Genomic DNA, 14,915 nt, shown 5'->3' on the forward strand with positions numbered 1-14,915 from the left:
CGATGCAGGGATGGTTTAATATACAGAAATCCATCAACGTAATCCACTATATAAACAAACTCAAAGACAAAACCCACATGATCATCTTGTTAGATGCTGAGAAAGCATTTGACAAAATCCAACACCCATTCATGATAAAAGTCTTGGAAAGATCAGGAATTCAAGGCCCATTCGTAAACATAATAAAAGCAATCTACAGCAAACCAGTAGCCAACATCAAAGTAAATGGTGAGAACCTAGAAGCAATCCCACTAAAATCAGGGACTAGACAAGGCTGCCCCCCTCTCTCTACCTATTCAACATTGTACTTGAAGTCCTAGCCAGAGCAATTAGACAACAGAAGGAGATCAAAGGGATAAAAATTGGAAAGGAAGAAGTCAAAATATCACTATTTGCAGATGATATGATAGTATATATAAGTGAGCCTATGGGGAATGTTTTCATTTGAACCACCACTATCAGCAAGAAGGTGATAGTCTCGCTAAGATAGGATGTTTTGGTATTACTAAGAAACAAACCCAGGCACTATTGTGGATGCCAACAAGTGTTTGCTGACAGGAGCCTGATGTAGCTGTCTCTTGACAGGCTCTGCCAGTGCCTGACAAATACAAAAGTGGATGTTCACAGCCATCCAGTGGATGGAGCACAGGGTCCCCAATGAAGGAGCTAGAGAATGTACCCAAGGAGATGAAGGGATTTGCATCCCCCTAGGAGGAACAACAATATGAACTAACCAGTAACCCCAGAGCTCACTGGGACTAAACCACCAGTCAAAGAAAACACAAGGAGGGACTCATGACTCTAGCTGCATATGTAGCTGATGATGGCCTAGTCGGTCATCAATGGGAGGAGAGGCCCTTGGTCCTATGAAGGGTTGATGTCCCAGTATAGGGGAATGCCTAGGCCAGGAAGCAGGAGTGGGTGGGTTGGGGAGCAGAGGGAGAGGGGAGAGGATAGGGGATTTTTGGAGTGAAAACTGGGAAAGGGGATAACATTTGAAATGTAAATAAAGAAAATATCTAATTAAAAAGAAAGTGTCTTTATTCATGGTGGATAGGAGGAAGAAAGGGCTAAGGAAGGGGTTAGTCTTTTTTCTAACACAGCACCTGAGAATATACCCTGAGTAACCTTCTTCCTCCAGATAGGTCCCTCCTCCTAATGTTTTCAGAATTTTCCAGAATACCCACCTCTCCATATAGTGTCAGTGTCTGTGGTGTCCTTATGCTGACCCTTTCTCTCTGACTGGCCACTATCCTCTCCTCTCCCTCTCCTCTTCCTCTCCTTTCCCTCCCCCTGTCTCCCTCCCCTCTCCCTCCCCTCTCTCCCTCCCCTCCCCTCCCCTCTCCTTTCCTTTCTACTAACTCTTTTATAATTTTGTTGTATATTTGGGAAATTGTTTCTTAAACTTTATTTTTCAGGGGGCTGGTGAGATGGCTCAGTGGTTAAGAGCACCGACTGCTCTTCCAAAGGTCCCGAGTTCAAATCCCAGCAACCACATGGTGGCTCACAACCATCTGTAACAAAATCTGATGCCCTCTTCTGGAGTGTCTGAAGACAGTTACAGTGTACTTACATATAATAAATAAATGAATCTTTAAAAAAAAAAGAGGCTCATTTTTAAAAAAAATTATTTTTCAGCTCTGTTTCTTTGTTTCCTGAATGTTTTTACAAACAGAATCTTGTTCAAGTTTCACAGGGATGATGACGTTCCTATCACACTACGGATGCGGATAATTTAATACTCTCTTCCCTCTGTTANACTCTACTTGTTTATTTCCACCCACTTTGGTCTCTGCCACATTCAAGTATCCACCAAATGTCAAGTACTTGGTTGCATGATTGAAATTCTGAGCTTATATCTCGCTTGTCATCTTTCTGTTTTGCTACAGAGTAACCTGGGGTTCTGGAGTTCACCAGAATTGTATTTTCCAAGCAGATGTTAGCTTGAAGGCAGTTGAAACTCAACTCTCACTTTCTGATTCATGAATCCTGGTTGGAAAATCGTCTTCCTGGAAGGGATGTTCTTCCCCTCCTACACCTGTGTGGTGTCTTAGTCTCCACCCACAATTCGGTTATAACTGCTAGTGGCTGCTGTCTTTTCTCTAGTCAGTTGTGGTTGGAGTAGGGTTGTAAATCAACTGTATTTAGCTGGATATGGGCTCTTTCTTTTGCTATGATCTTGCCAAAGCCTCTCACTTTCATTCTTTCCAAAGGTACCAAGCACTGTCAGCTTCTATTGGCTCAGATGTATCCCTACTGTGTGCTAGTTCTGCTGCATCCCCACTGGAGAGTGAATTTGGACTCCTTATGTGTGCCAGACAGTGGCCACTGGGCAGCCAGATCTGGAAGTTTCTCTTTTCCTCTGCCTCTGTTTCCTTTGCAGCCCTCCTATTCACCCTTCCTGTGTTGGTTAATGGTTTTGTTTTGTTTCAGTTTTATTTGTTAGGTTCCTTAGATTAGTAGTTTTGGGGTTTGTTAGCAGGCTCAGAAAGACTACAAGTGCTCCAGCATCTATCACTTTCTGAGTCTGTTCATCTGTTCCAGTGACAATATTCCCTATGGCTCTTAATGTGGGAGTCACAATGGGCAATTCAGTAGCTCCTAGAAGCTTCACAAGTTGGGGAACAACTCCTTTCTTCACAACCATCTCAGTGTGCTCATTTGGACCATCAGTCAAGTAGGAAATATCCCAGCAGGAATCTGCTAATACTTCTGGATCATTGTGGTGCAGAGTCAAACTAAAGTAGGAAGAATCTGCTCAACAGCATCTAAGGGGGGGGGGGTGCAGGATTCTTGTTAGGTAAGTAACCACATGCCAAGGATGACATATCAGGAACTGCAAGAAATGCCAACAGTGGGTCAATTGAAAGCTGAACCATCACCTGCAATGTTTCCAAGAGCCCATTCAGCTTTCTTGCTGATATGAGCATGGGGAGATACCAAGAGAGAAATAAATGCTGGGATAGCACCTCCATCCACCACAGCTTTGGTCTGTTCAGATGTTCCTGAAGCAATGTTGGTGAGTGCCCCAGCAGACTCAAACTGAATGGGATTACAATCAGTTTTGCCCAAGAAGGGCACAAATTTTGGGATCAAACCAGCCCAGATGATGTTGTCTGTAGGAGGCTGTTTCTCTCTAGAAAGCAATTTCTGAGCAGCTTGAGTAGCTTGGAGCTGGCTTTTCCAAATTGTTATTGTTTATGCCTTTAGCAATGTCCTCAACAGACCAATTTACAGTACCCTGGTTGTTTTGGTTTTCCTGTAGTGGAGAAGTAGCATCATCAGGAAATGAGCTGACGTTTCTTTTTCTCAGCATCTGCTCATCTTTTTTAGCTTTCCTGAGTTCCACATTAACTTCTATCCCGTAGCGACACATTTCTGTACTGTCCTTCCCCTTGTTCTTGAATCTGTTAAGTCAGACAGCTGGTAAGTTAGCATTCTCGTTTGTGGACATGGTTGCAGGAACAAGGAAGAAAGCTGTACAGCCTGCTCAGACTTCCACGAAAGTCAGTGTGGTGCACTCAAGCTGCGGGTTGGTGGCTGTGGAAACCTTTAATCTGGTTTCTACAACTAAGGATCATGTCCTGCTGATGCCACAACAGGTATAGTGCCTGAGTTGCAGCTGGGTGAGAGATTGAGAGTCTACTTGGTTTTGTGACCTTTTTAAGATCAACATTGTCAGAGAATATTTAAATATGTATAAGATGGAATGTATGCATGGGCACACACATGCATGGGTGTGTGGGTATGTAAACAACATCGTATAAACTAGACTTAGTGCTAATCCACCAAAGTTTAAGTTTCCAGTCCTACACTGAATTTCAAGATATTTAGTTGACTATGTGACATCTCTGCTAAGATATAAAAAGTAGCGCCTCAGATCTCATACAAATAAAACTGAATCCTGATCCTTCCATCCAAACTCTGATAGTCACAGCTTCCTTATCCCCATTAAAGTCAATTTACTCCCTCATTTGTTTGGAGTGGGTACTAGGGAGTGTCTTTGACTCCTTTCTGTCTTATAGCCTTTACTTAAGCCATAAATAAAACCATTGGGTCTACTTTGAAAACATATCCTGAGTCTGACCTTTTTTCCATGAGCACAAAAGTGTGGTCTGGGCTCTGATACCCTAGTGCCTGAACCTGTTGATTAGGCCAAGTCTTAGCATGCAAAGAAGATCTGGAGTGGATTTTGGAGGTATAGCTTGGAGAAAACTAAAACACTTCAGACCCTGGGAGGAGCTTTCCTCCTTTCCAAGCACAGAAAGTGGAGTAATAAAAGATTCTAAACGGAAAGCATAGCTTAGGAATGGCGACAGGCTTACTGGATAGTTAACCACATTCCAGTGGCCCATGCCCCACAGCAGATGGCCAACACAAAACAGATCTAATTTTTGTAGACTTTTGTCTCATATTGCTTTGATTGGGAATTTTTGTCTTACTGGTCTTTTGCTTGTGTCTTATGGTTTACAATTTTGTGGTTTTATAGGTGTGTGATATGTGTTTCTTCTTTCTTTTTAAGATTTTGGTTTTTTTGTTTGTTTGCCTGTTTATTTTCTAAAGAAAGAAAGAAAAGGCATAAAGTTGTTGAGTGGGTAGGGAGATAGGGAGGATCTGGGAGGGGTTGAGGGAGAGGAAGCCATGATCAGACTATATTGTCTGGCCAAAAAGAAAAATAAACAAGAAATGGCAATAAGATTTTCCAGGAATCATACATCAGTACTCACTCTGGAAGTTGTGGCTGTTTATTTGTTTGTTTGTTGAGGCAAGGTCTTGTTATGTAGCCCAAGTTGGCTTTGCACTTGTGATCCTCCTGCCTTAGCCTTCTGAGTGCCAAGATTACAGCTGATGTGCCACTATGCCTGGCATTGAGGTTGCTGAAACCTATATTGCTTTCATTTCTCCAGCTGAAATTTTAGACTTTGGAAAATATTCTGGTGAGTTTTATATCAACTTTACACAAGCTAGAGTCAGAGAGGAAGGAGCCTCAACTGAGAAAATGTCTCCATAAGTTCAAACTGTAGACAAGCCGGTGGGACACTTTCTTAGTTATTGATGTGGGAGGCTCCAGACCATTGTGGGTGGTGCTACCTCTGGGCAAGTGGTTCTAGCTTCTATAAAAAAGCAAGCCGAACAAGCCATGGTGAGTGAGCTAACACATCTCTGTATTAGCTCCTGTCCCCAGGTTCCAGCCCTGTTTTGAGTTCCTGTCCTGAGATCCTTCAGTGACGGACTGCTATATGAAAATGTAAGATATAGTGTTTCACAGTAACAATAGTAACCCTAACCAAGACAACGCACAATAGCCTTGTAGCGATGTTTATGTTCTCATGGTGGGAATTAGGGCACGTAGAACATGGAATTCTAAATATTACATAGAAAACCCTAAAAACTCAAACTACTCAATAATCTCAGGAAAGCTGCAGGACATAAAACCAACATAAAATGGGAAACGCTAACAACCAACTCTTATAAGTGAAATCAGCAAACAATCCACTTGTAGAGCGACAAAAACCAAACTGAACCTAACCAAAACATAACAAAAAACTGCAACATAATAATAAATGTAACTGTGGAGGAAAAGGCTTTTTAAGTCAAAACTATAAAGCACTAGTGAAAAAGAGTGGAGATGACCCAAACAACTGAGCTGCTATCCCTGTAAATGAATGAAAGAGTTAATATTGCTAATGTCCACAGTTATCCTAGCAATCATGACAGATCCAGTGTACTCCCTACCAGATAGATGCCCAGGGACATTTTTCCCACATAACTACACACAGAAGACAATTCTAAATTTCATGTGGAACCACAGAAGTTCTCAAATTGCTAAAGCAATCTTGAACAAAAATGAACAAAACTAGAGGTATCAGACTACCTGACCTGAAACAGATACAAAGCCTCCACAGTTAAAATGCTTAAAATGAACGTAAATTCTGAACCCAGGAAACCAATAGGAGAAACAACAGGAAAACAGACACTAGACAAGGTATTGTTCTTTGTTTTGTTTTGTTGTTTTGTTTTAAAAATAAACCTAAAATGGCATAAAAACATAGGCTAATGGAGCAGAATAGAAGGTCCTAGAATAAATTTAGTCAGCTGTGACCAGTTTAATTTTGACTAAGGTTCTAGGAACATAGGACAGTAGAAGGCTTTTATTTCAATATACGGTACAGTGACAGCTATAGATCTACATGAAGAATGACAATAAAACCTTATCTGAGCTGGGCGGTGGTGGTGCATGCCTTTAATCCCAGCACTTAGGAGGCAGAGGCAGGTGGATTTCTGGGATCAAGGTCAGTCTGGCCTACAGAGTGTGTTCCAGGACAGCCAGGGCTACACAGAGAAACCCTGTCTTGAAAAACCAAAAAACAAAACAAAACAAAAAAACCCCAAAAACCAAAACAGACAAACAAACAAACAAACACAACAACAACAAAAAACCCACCAAAAACCTTATCTGAAGGTGGGAATGGTAGGAGAGGCTGTGGGAGGAAGGAACTGAATGGCGGGAGCTACAATCAGGATGTAAAGTGAATAGATAAATTAATGGGGAAAAAACCCTTATTGGGTACCATTTACAACAATTTGCACACAATTTGAAATGCATTAAAGCCAACAACTTTCTATTAAACTTTCTAAACAACTGGAAGAAGACACAGGCAAACTGACCTTGATCTGGGCACTGGTTTTTATTCCATTCTGGTTTGTTTTGTTTGTTGTTTTGTTTATTAAGCAAACCCAGGAGCTCAGGCAAAGCAAAGCATGAGTGGGCAGATGGGATATCATTAACATCAGAAGCTTGTGCATGCACAGCCAAGGAAGCAGTCCATGGAGCAGAAAGACAGCTTCTGAGTGGGAGATGGTGCCATGCCAACATGATCAACGCATCTAATAAAGGTTAACAATGAGCATGCATAGGAGATCCAAATCAGTAAACAATCAATGTAAAAAAATTAAAAAAAAAAACCAGGCAAAATAGGGATAAACATTTTCAAAAGGATACAAAGCCCAAGAGGGAAATGAAAAAGTAGTCAAGGTCACCAGTCATCAGAGAAATGCAAATAGCACCCAACAGATGCAATATCTCACCATGGTCAGAATACCTACTGTCAAAAGATAACAGACTGTTCTGAAAAAAAAGGTAGCAGCTCCTATTGAAAGGAATAGGAAGGCGCCCTCCAAATTGGAAATAGAACTAGCTTCTTTTCAAATGTTTTCACTTTCAGCTCCATATCCAAAGGTAACAGAGTCAGAAGAAGACATTGGCACTCTCAGACTCACTAAATGTTTTTGACAAAGGTAAATACACAGAGGCAATTTAATTGTCTGTCACAGGATGAATGGGCAAAGGCAGGAGGCATACACAATGGAATAAAACTCAGCCTTTAAGACAATAAATCTTGCTATTTATGTCAACATGGATGGACTTAAAAAACATCATATTATGTGAAAAAAGCAGGAACAGACAGGCAAGCATGTGATTCCACTAACACATGAAATATAAAACAGGTCAGCACACAGCAGCAGACAGAATTGTAGTTATCAGAGATTGACTCCTGCCAGTGTGGTATGGGATGTAGAAAAGTATGTTGGGTAAAATGTATAAAGTTCTAGTTAGAAGGAAGGAAAAACAAGTTCAAAAACCCCAGTGGCAATAGTTAATAACTATTCAAAATATCTTAGTAGACTTAACTATATGTGTAGTTAAGTAGATTATAGTTAAGTGGACAGCTATAAAAATAATATGGATGAGAGAATGAGTTTGACAATGTCTGTTTTACTGCTATGAAGAGACACCATGATCAAAGAAGAAAGCATTTAATTGTAGGCTTGCTTGCAGTTTCCAAGGGTTAGACCATAATCTTTAGGATGAGGAGCAATGGCAGCAGGCAGGCAGGCATGACACTGGAGAAGTAGCTGGGGGCTTACATCCTGATCTACAGACAGGAGGCAGAGAGAGCGCTAACTGGGCCTGGAGTGGCCTTTTGAAACTTCAAAGCCCACCCCAGTGACACACCTCCTTTAAGAAGACCACACCTCTTAATCCTTCCCAAACAGTTCTACCAACTAAGGAGCAAGCATTCAAATAGATGAGCCTATGGGAGCCATTCACACTTAAGAAATGACAGCCAATTAGTTGTTTTCAATCTTTCTACACTGTGTGTGTGTGTGGGGGTGTATGTATGTGTGTATGTATGTATATGTGTGTATGTATGTGTATGTGTGTATATGTATGTATGTGTATTATATACATATATGTCAAAAGATTATATTGTCCCTCATAAACATAGATAAAATTATCTTTGTTAAATAGTTTTTAAAGTTCTAATAAATTGGCTGGAAAGAAGTGAGACCTGTGAAAGTCAAGTACCATCCAAGAGGCAGCAAGGAAACCCAAATGCTATGGAATTGAGTCATCAAGGAAGCACAACAGTTTAAGGGAAAAGTGAGATCAACACTATAGCATCCTTGCAGAGGTTAAGTAACTTGCAAAAAAAAAAAAAATCCCTGGGATTTGGACATTTGAAAATGGTAGATAACTTCGACAGAGCTGTCTCTGAAGTTTTGAAGTTAAAGCCAGCTTGTGGTTAGCTGAGTGTTTTTAGTTAGCGTCACTGTTTTGATATGATGTATTCCATAGTGGATGTGGTGGATAGCCCATAAGGGAAACAATGAAGATGCAGAGGCAGGGCTGTGCTCTGTGCGGAGACTGTGTGCAGAGTCACACTCTGTGCAGGGCTGTGCTGTGTGTGCAGGGCTGTGCTCTGTGTGGAGCCTGTGTGCAGGGTTGTGCTGTGTGTGTGTAGGGCTGTGCTCTGTGTGGAGCCTGTGTGCAGGGCTGTGCTGTGTGTGTAGGGCTGTGCTGTGTATGCAGGGCTGTGCTCTGTGTGGAACCTGTGTGCAGGGCTGTGCTGTGTGTGTAGGGCTGTGTTCTGTGTGCAGGGCTGTGCTCTGTGTGCAGGGCTGTACTCTTTGTGGAGCCTGAGTGCTGGGCTGTGCTCTGTGCAAAGCCTATATGCACCAGACCCCTAGTTAATCCCAGGCACCTAAACCAATTAAGCATACAAGACTGAATATGCAGCAGTCAGGATTGGCCAATGTCATAGTTTCCAGTTTCAGGAGGGAAAACTGGGGATCAGGGCAGAGAATGGAATTTGGAAGAAGTACTCAAAATGTAGAGGCAGACAGTGTCATTGAGTCAGCCCTCCTTGGGCTGGCAGCTAAGGGACAACAAGGTGAGGTGCTTTCTTTCTTGTTCTTTTCTTTTCTTTTCTTTTCTTTTCTTTTCTTTCTTTCTTTCTTTTTTTTTTTTTTTTTTTTGTTTTTCGAGACAGGGTTTCCCTATGTAGCCCTGGCTGTCCTGGAACTCACTTTGTAGACTAGGCTAACCTCGAACTCAGAAATCCGCCTGCCTCTGCCTCTCGAGTGCTGGGATTAAAGGCGTGCGCCACCACACCCGGCTGGTGCTTTCTTAAAAAGAATCAAAGTCAAGCTCATGGGAATTTCTCAACTCAGGCAAAGACTTACAACTGGGAATTTAACATAACAAGATATCGTCTTAGTTTATTACAAAACAATCACCTCATTTAAGGATTTTTTTTTTGTACCAAAGGATTCTTTGTGTTTATAACACTGTTGTGAAAATTCATAACAATACAATAAAAAACTATAAATTTAAATCCTAACAAACTAGGAAAATCTAAAGATGTGCACATGTATAAAGTAGATAATAAGTCTGATTTTTAATGTGACATTTGCTTTGCTTACCTCTAAAATGTGTGACATGTTATTAAAAAAACTTAAAACCGGCTAGAGTCCCTCCCCATGAAAGTAAAAGTGAAAAAATCTCTTTGGAAGAAGAAACCGAAGAACTGAAAAGGAGGAAAAATGCTTTAGTTAAACAACTTTCCAACAAATAATTTGGATTTAATTTTGGTTTTCAGAAGCAGATTAATATGAAAAAATAAAAGATGAAGCTGGAGAGAAGATGCAATTATTCTTCGTTGAAGTCACAGAAATGACCACCTGTTCCTTCTAAGTAGCATGAGGCTCACAAGGCAAAGATAAATGCCTGATTTCTTAGGCTATAACTATAGGTGAAAAGTCTTTCAGTCTAATAATTGGTTCCTTTCCTGTCGCCTTCAGTTTTCTCTTCTCTTTCCACCCATCTCTCCTTGTTTCCCGTTTCCTTCTCCCCATCCCTTTCTTCTACTTCCTCCTCCTGCTTCCCCTCCTTTCTCCTCCTTCATTCTCCTCACCCTCATCCTCCTTTCCCTTTCTGCCAATTAGTTACATTTATGTTGCTGTGATAAAATGCCCCAACCAAAAGCAACTTACAGAAATAAGTTTGGTGTTGTTGATACTTCCAGAAGAAGAGTACAAGATAGCAGAGAAGGAATGGCAACAGGAACAAGAAGCTGGGAGATTATAGCTCAAGCCTACACAGGATGCAGAAAGATTTGACTGGAACTGGGGCAAGCCTATAAACTCTCAAGGCCCAACCTTGGTGGCCCTCTGTCCGTTCCTTTTGGTGTTCTATGCAACACTTGAAGAATCTTCACCTTTATTCAAGGAGGAAGCTCATATCTAGCTTTTTGGAATCTCTTTTTCTCTATATACAAGCTCTTTCTCCTGTTTGTGTAGTTCTCAGCTAGATGTGCTCATGTGCCCATGACTAAGTCTCTGCCCACAGGGCTGTTCAATCTCCACATGCACCTTAAAACAATTGCCCCAAACCACCACCTGGACCATCATACCAACCTCAGGCCCTTGTTTTGAGGGCCTCTGCTAGCCATTTGGAAGACTGCATTCCTACTGAACTGTAAATTCAGGAGGGGCCAGGTTAGAAGGTTAGACCAGCACCTCTGCCAGTACAGAGGCTACAAGGACCGTGGAAGACACTGCTGGCATGTCTGGCACACAAGTGGCTATCCCTATCTCAGTGTTGATCTCCCTGATGATGGCTTCATTTGCAATGGTTCCAGTCAGCAAGGTCTCTCTCTCTCCTCTCTCTCTCTCTCTCTCTCTCTCTCTCTCTCTCTCTCTCTGTGTGTGTGTGTGTGTGTGTGTGTGTGTGTGTGTGTGTGCACCTACTTTGCATGTTATATGAAACCTGGGGATCTAGGACCTCCCTAGAGCTAACTCTTCTAGTCCTTCATGTTTGCATCCAGCCAACCTTAACATCATGCTAAGCGCAGGTAGATACCCAGCATCTAGCAAATTGTGAGGAGAAGAGGGTTGAAAAATTGCACCTTTGAACCTTTCTCTTATTGTAACTTACAATTATTTTTCAATATACTTGAATCATTTTTCTCTGAGACACAGTACATCTCATCTGTCATTCTTTTGCCTGGGCTCAATGACACCTGATCTCTCTGGTTTGATATTTCTCACAACTATTGGAATACACAGGCAAAATATCATTTGTGTGTGTATGTTCTCTTTTAAATACATATACACTATTCAATGTGAATAATTCGAGGGCTGATCCTGCAGGTTACTTCCCAGAGTAGGCCCCCATGCCAATACACACTACTGCTCATCCTCCATTGCATAGGCTAGCTCCTGATTCAACCTTGCTACTGTGAGCAGCAGCACATGAAGGGGTGGGAGAGACACCAGGTGGCTATGATATCCTGACTCTTTCAGTGGTGTTGATACAGAGCTTCACCAAGATCTCTTAGAACTCATGTAGTCTTGGTGTGCTCATTTGGAGTTATAGCAGAAATGGAGGCCATAAAGTATCATCATTACGTATTACCAGAGTGTCTGTGACTGACAAGGAACCAGTTTTCTTCCTCGGCTTTATTGCTTACTACAGTAGGTCCAAGGACTTAGTGCAGTTTGGGCAGGACCTGTTTGCAATGCAGAACTTATTCTTCAACCCTCAAGCCCTGGGGCAGGGTGGAGGTTAAAACTCTTACACATACAAACCCAACATCTCATTTTCAGTACACCTGTTTACTCTGACAGAAGCAGGGGCCAAGAAAGTGGTCCTAGTGGTCATTAAAGAAATAAGGGTAGAACTTGCTTTATAAATCATTTCCCCACAGTCAAAGGCTGTGAGGAGAAAACATCACACAGCACAACTCTCCAACTTGGCAGCATCAGGTGGAATCTGTGAGGAATGTTTCACCTTAACCCAACAAATTGGCCTTGCCATGCTTTTTAAAGTTTTTCATATACCACAAAATACATACTAAAGGGCAGTTTAGTTTACGCAGAATCCCAGCTACATGACGTATTTGAAGGTGACTTTGAGGCACATTCTCAAGAGCGGAGCAACACTTTCTAAATTTACAGTCTATGTGCTTGCTGCCAGCTGTAACTGCCAACAGGCTTCTGAAATTGTGGCCAGTTTGTGGTGTCCCTAAAAATCACCAGCAATTTAAAACATTAGCACCTGGCAATCATCAGCCGTCACAATGTGGGCCCATATTTATCGCCTTACTTTTCCAGAGGATAAACTGACAGAAATTTAACTTCTCCAGCAGCATGTAAAATACAGCCTGGAGAATAAAGTGCACTGTAGCTCAGCCTCTCCACCTATTGTTGAAAAGTTCAAATAAACAGTTTGAAGTCTGTGGCTTATGTGGCTACACAGAAGAAAACTATTGTCAGTATCTATCCCACTTCAGATTCTATTTATTGCGTGTTCACATTTGCAGAGAACTTAGATATTAGGATATTACATTATGTGGTAGTCACTCAAAAAGAGAAACATTTCAATGCTCCAGTCAACACATGTCTGTGGCATTCTGCTCATGGCAAGTGCTGTTTTTGTTCCTGGGGCTGTAGGAGTGTCCAGAAGGATTTCCTAGTTTACAGGGCTTATGAATAACATCACTACATTAGAGAAGATAAACAAGTCTTAATAAGCCATGGAGGGGGGAAGGAAAGGGGATAAACACAGGCACTACTGAGCCTTAGAAGTAGACCAGAAACTTGAAACCCTGGAGGAACCATGTGTGAGCAGCAAGTCCAAGGATTTAGTGTAGTTTTAGTGCAGGAACTCTTTGCTATGCAGACCTGATTCTTCCAGGAAAGGAGCACCTTCCAGGTCCAGTAAGGGCAGTGATGTAAGCCCAGGTGGAGGCCGTTACAGAGACTAGTAGTGAGTACAAATGCACAGATGCCAGCTAAGAGTGTGGACAATGTGTAGCCCTGTTCCACTTCCCATCATCGATATACCTGAGCATGGAGCAAATGATTGCCAGGACGTACGTAGTTCACACGTATTAATTTTCTTCAGGATGAACCATTAATATTTTAGCATAAAAACCCAAAATGCTACACTATAACAATTTGAAAACTCCCTTTCCTTTATACAGGGTTAGCATCATCAACCATAACTCCTGACATTCAAAAATGTTCCCAAACCTGAACATGATGTCATAGGTGGAAAATTCCACAATCTGGCTTCATGTAACCATTCAAAAGTGGTAGGTGCAATTAAAAAATCAAAGAAAATTACCTTCAGGTAATGTGTGTAATACAACATAAGTAACTCTCATGTGTACACTTGAGTCTCACCCCTGGGGGTCATATAATTTGCAATAGTCCAAAATATCAAGAAATTCTAAACACTTTAGTGTAAGCATTTAAGTGAGGGGACACTCTAAAATTGTGTCTGTGGATAAGTGGCCCAGGGATTACAGCATCATTTGGCTATGTGTTAGCTGATTTCAGAGTTCAAAGCTACTATAGTGACTGTTATTCCTCAGTCTTCAGGACTAGAATCAGGGCTCATGAATACAACATGTTCCATTCACAAGAAGAAACAAGTCGTAGCCACTATTTCTCATGCTCTATTCCTAGGACTCTATCCCCATGGTCAGATCCAAGCCTTTTAGAACAGTCTAATTGGTCTTTTTATGGCAGGAGATGATTGATTAGGCTTTCAAAAAGTGTGAATGGTCAGTAAACCATATTAATATTACTTATTTAAATATACTATTAAATAAACATCAGTTTTCAATTTAAAAATAAACTATTGATTAATAGTCAATTTGTAATCTAGTTGAATAATTATCAGCATAAAAATTTGAAAATATATTGAAACATAGATACCTGATTTAGCCATCATGCAATCTAAAGAGAAGGTCTGAGTTGGAGGTAGATCCCGAAACCCCAGATTTTAGGAAGCTAAGGTGGGCAGATCACAAGTTCCAGGCTATCCTGGACTACACAGTGGGAAAGTGTAGTTGAATAAATAAGTTAATAGGAACCTTATGCTTTCTCTGCATAGGACAACTGGACTGATGCTACTTGCTGTGATTTGGATGTGATATGTTCTCTACATACATGTTCTAGAAGCTCATTGACAGTAAGAAGTGGTAAGCCCTTATGTGTATCTTAGATCTCAAGCACTCTCTCTTCCCAGCCTGTGTATCAAGGGGACATTTCCCAATTTAAAACTATTGGTAGCTGATAGAAACTTTGATAAGTACACATCCAGAAGTTGGGAAGGCATTGGGTCTTTGTGGCTGTCATCAAAGGCAATAAATAGGGAGACCCCAGTCTTTCTTCGGTGAATGTGATACTCTCATAAGAATTACACAGTTCAAGGGCTGGAGAGATGGCTCAACTGTTAAGAGTGCTGACTGCTCTTCTAGAGGTCCTGAGTTCAATTCCCAAACGTCACATGGTGGGTGGTTCACAAACCATTTGTAATGGGATGTAATGCTGTCTTCTGGTGGGTCTGAAGGGAAAGACAGTGTACTCACATACTAAATAAATAAATCTTTTTTTTTTAAGTGCACAGTTCTATGGACCCTGCTTAGTTCTTGTAAGAGAATTGATATAGAAGTTCATGACTTTCCACACTCTAGCCCCCAGGGCCATTGTGTGATTTCCCTTTGCGGGTACCATGATGTCTTCTTTCCAATGGTGGCCAGCAAAATCAATGAACCTGG

General features: G+C 41.4%; 1 protein-coding gene and 1 pseudogene across 2 annotated transcripts in view; both read right to left on the minus strand.

Annotated features, from left to right (window-relative positions):
- Window positions 1-14,915, minus strand: part of Armc4 (armadillo repeat containing 4) — a 194,176-nt gene that overhangs the window by 15,753 nt on the left and 163,508 nt on the right. The window lies entirely within an intron of this gene.
- On the minus strand, window positions 2,411-3,454 carry LOC110284696 (annotated as a pseudogene).

The sequence above is a fragment of the Mus caroli genome, chromosome 18 (genome assembly GCF_900094665.2).
Source record: "Mus caroli chromosome 18, CAROLI_EIJ_v1.1, whole genome shotgun sequence".
Lineage (NCBI taxonomy): Eukaryota > Metazoa > Chordata > Mammalia > Rodentia > Muridae > Mus > Mus caroli.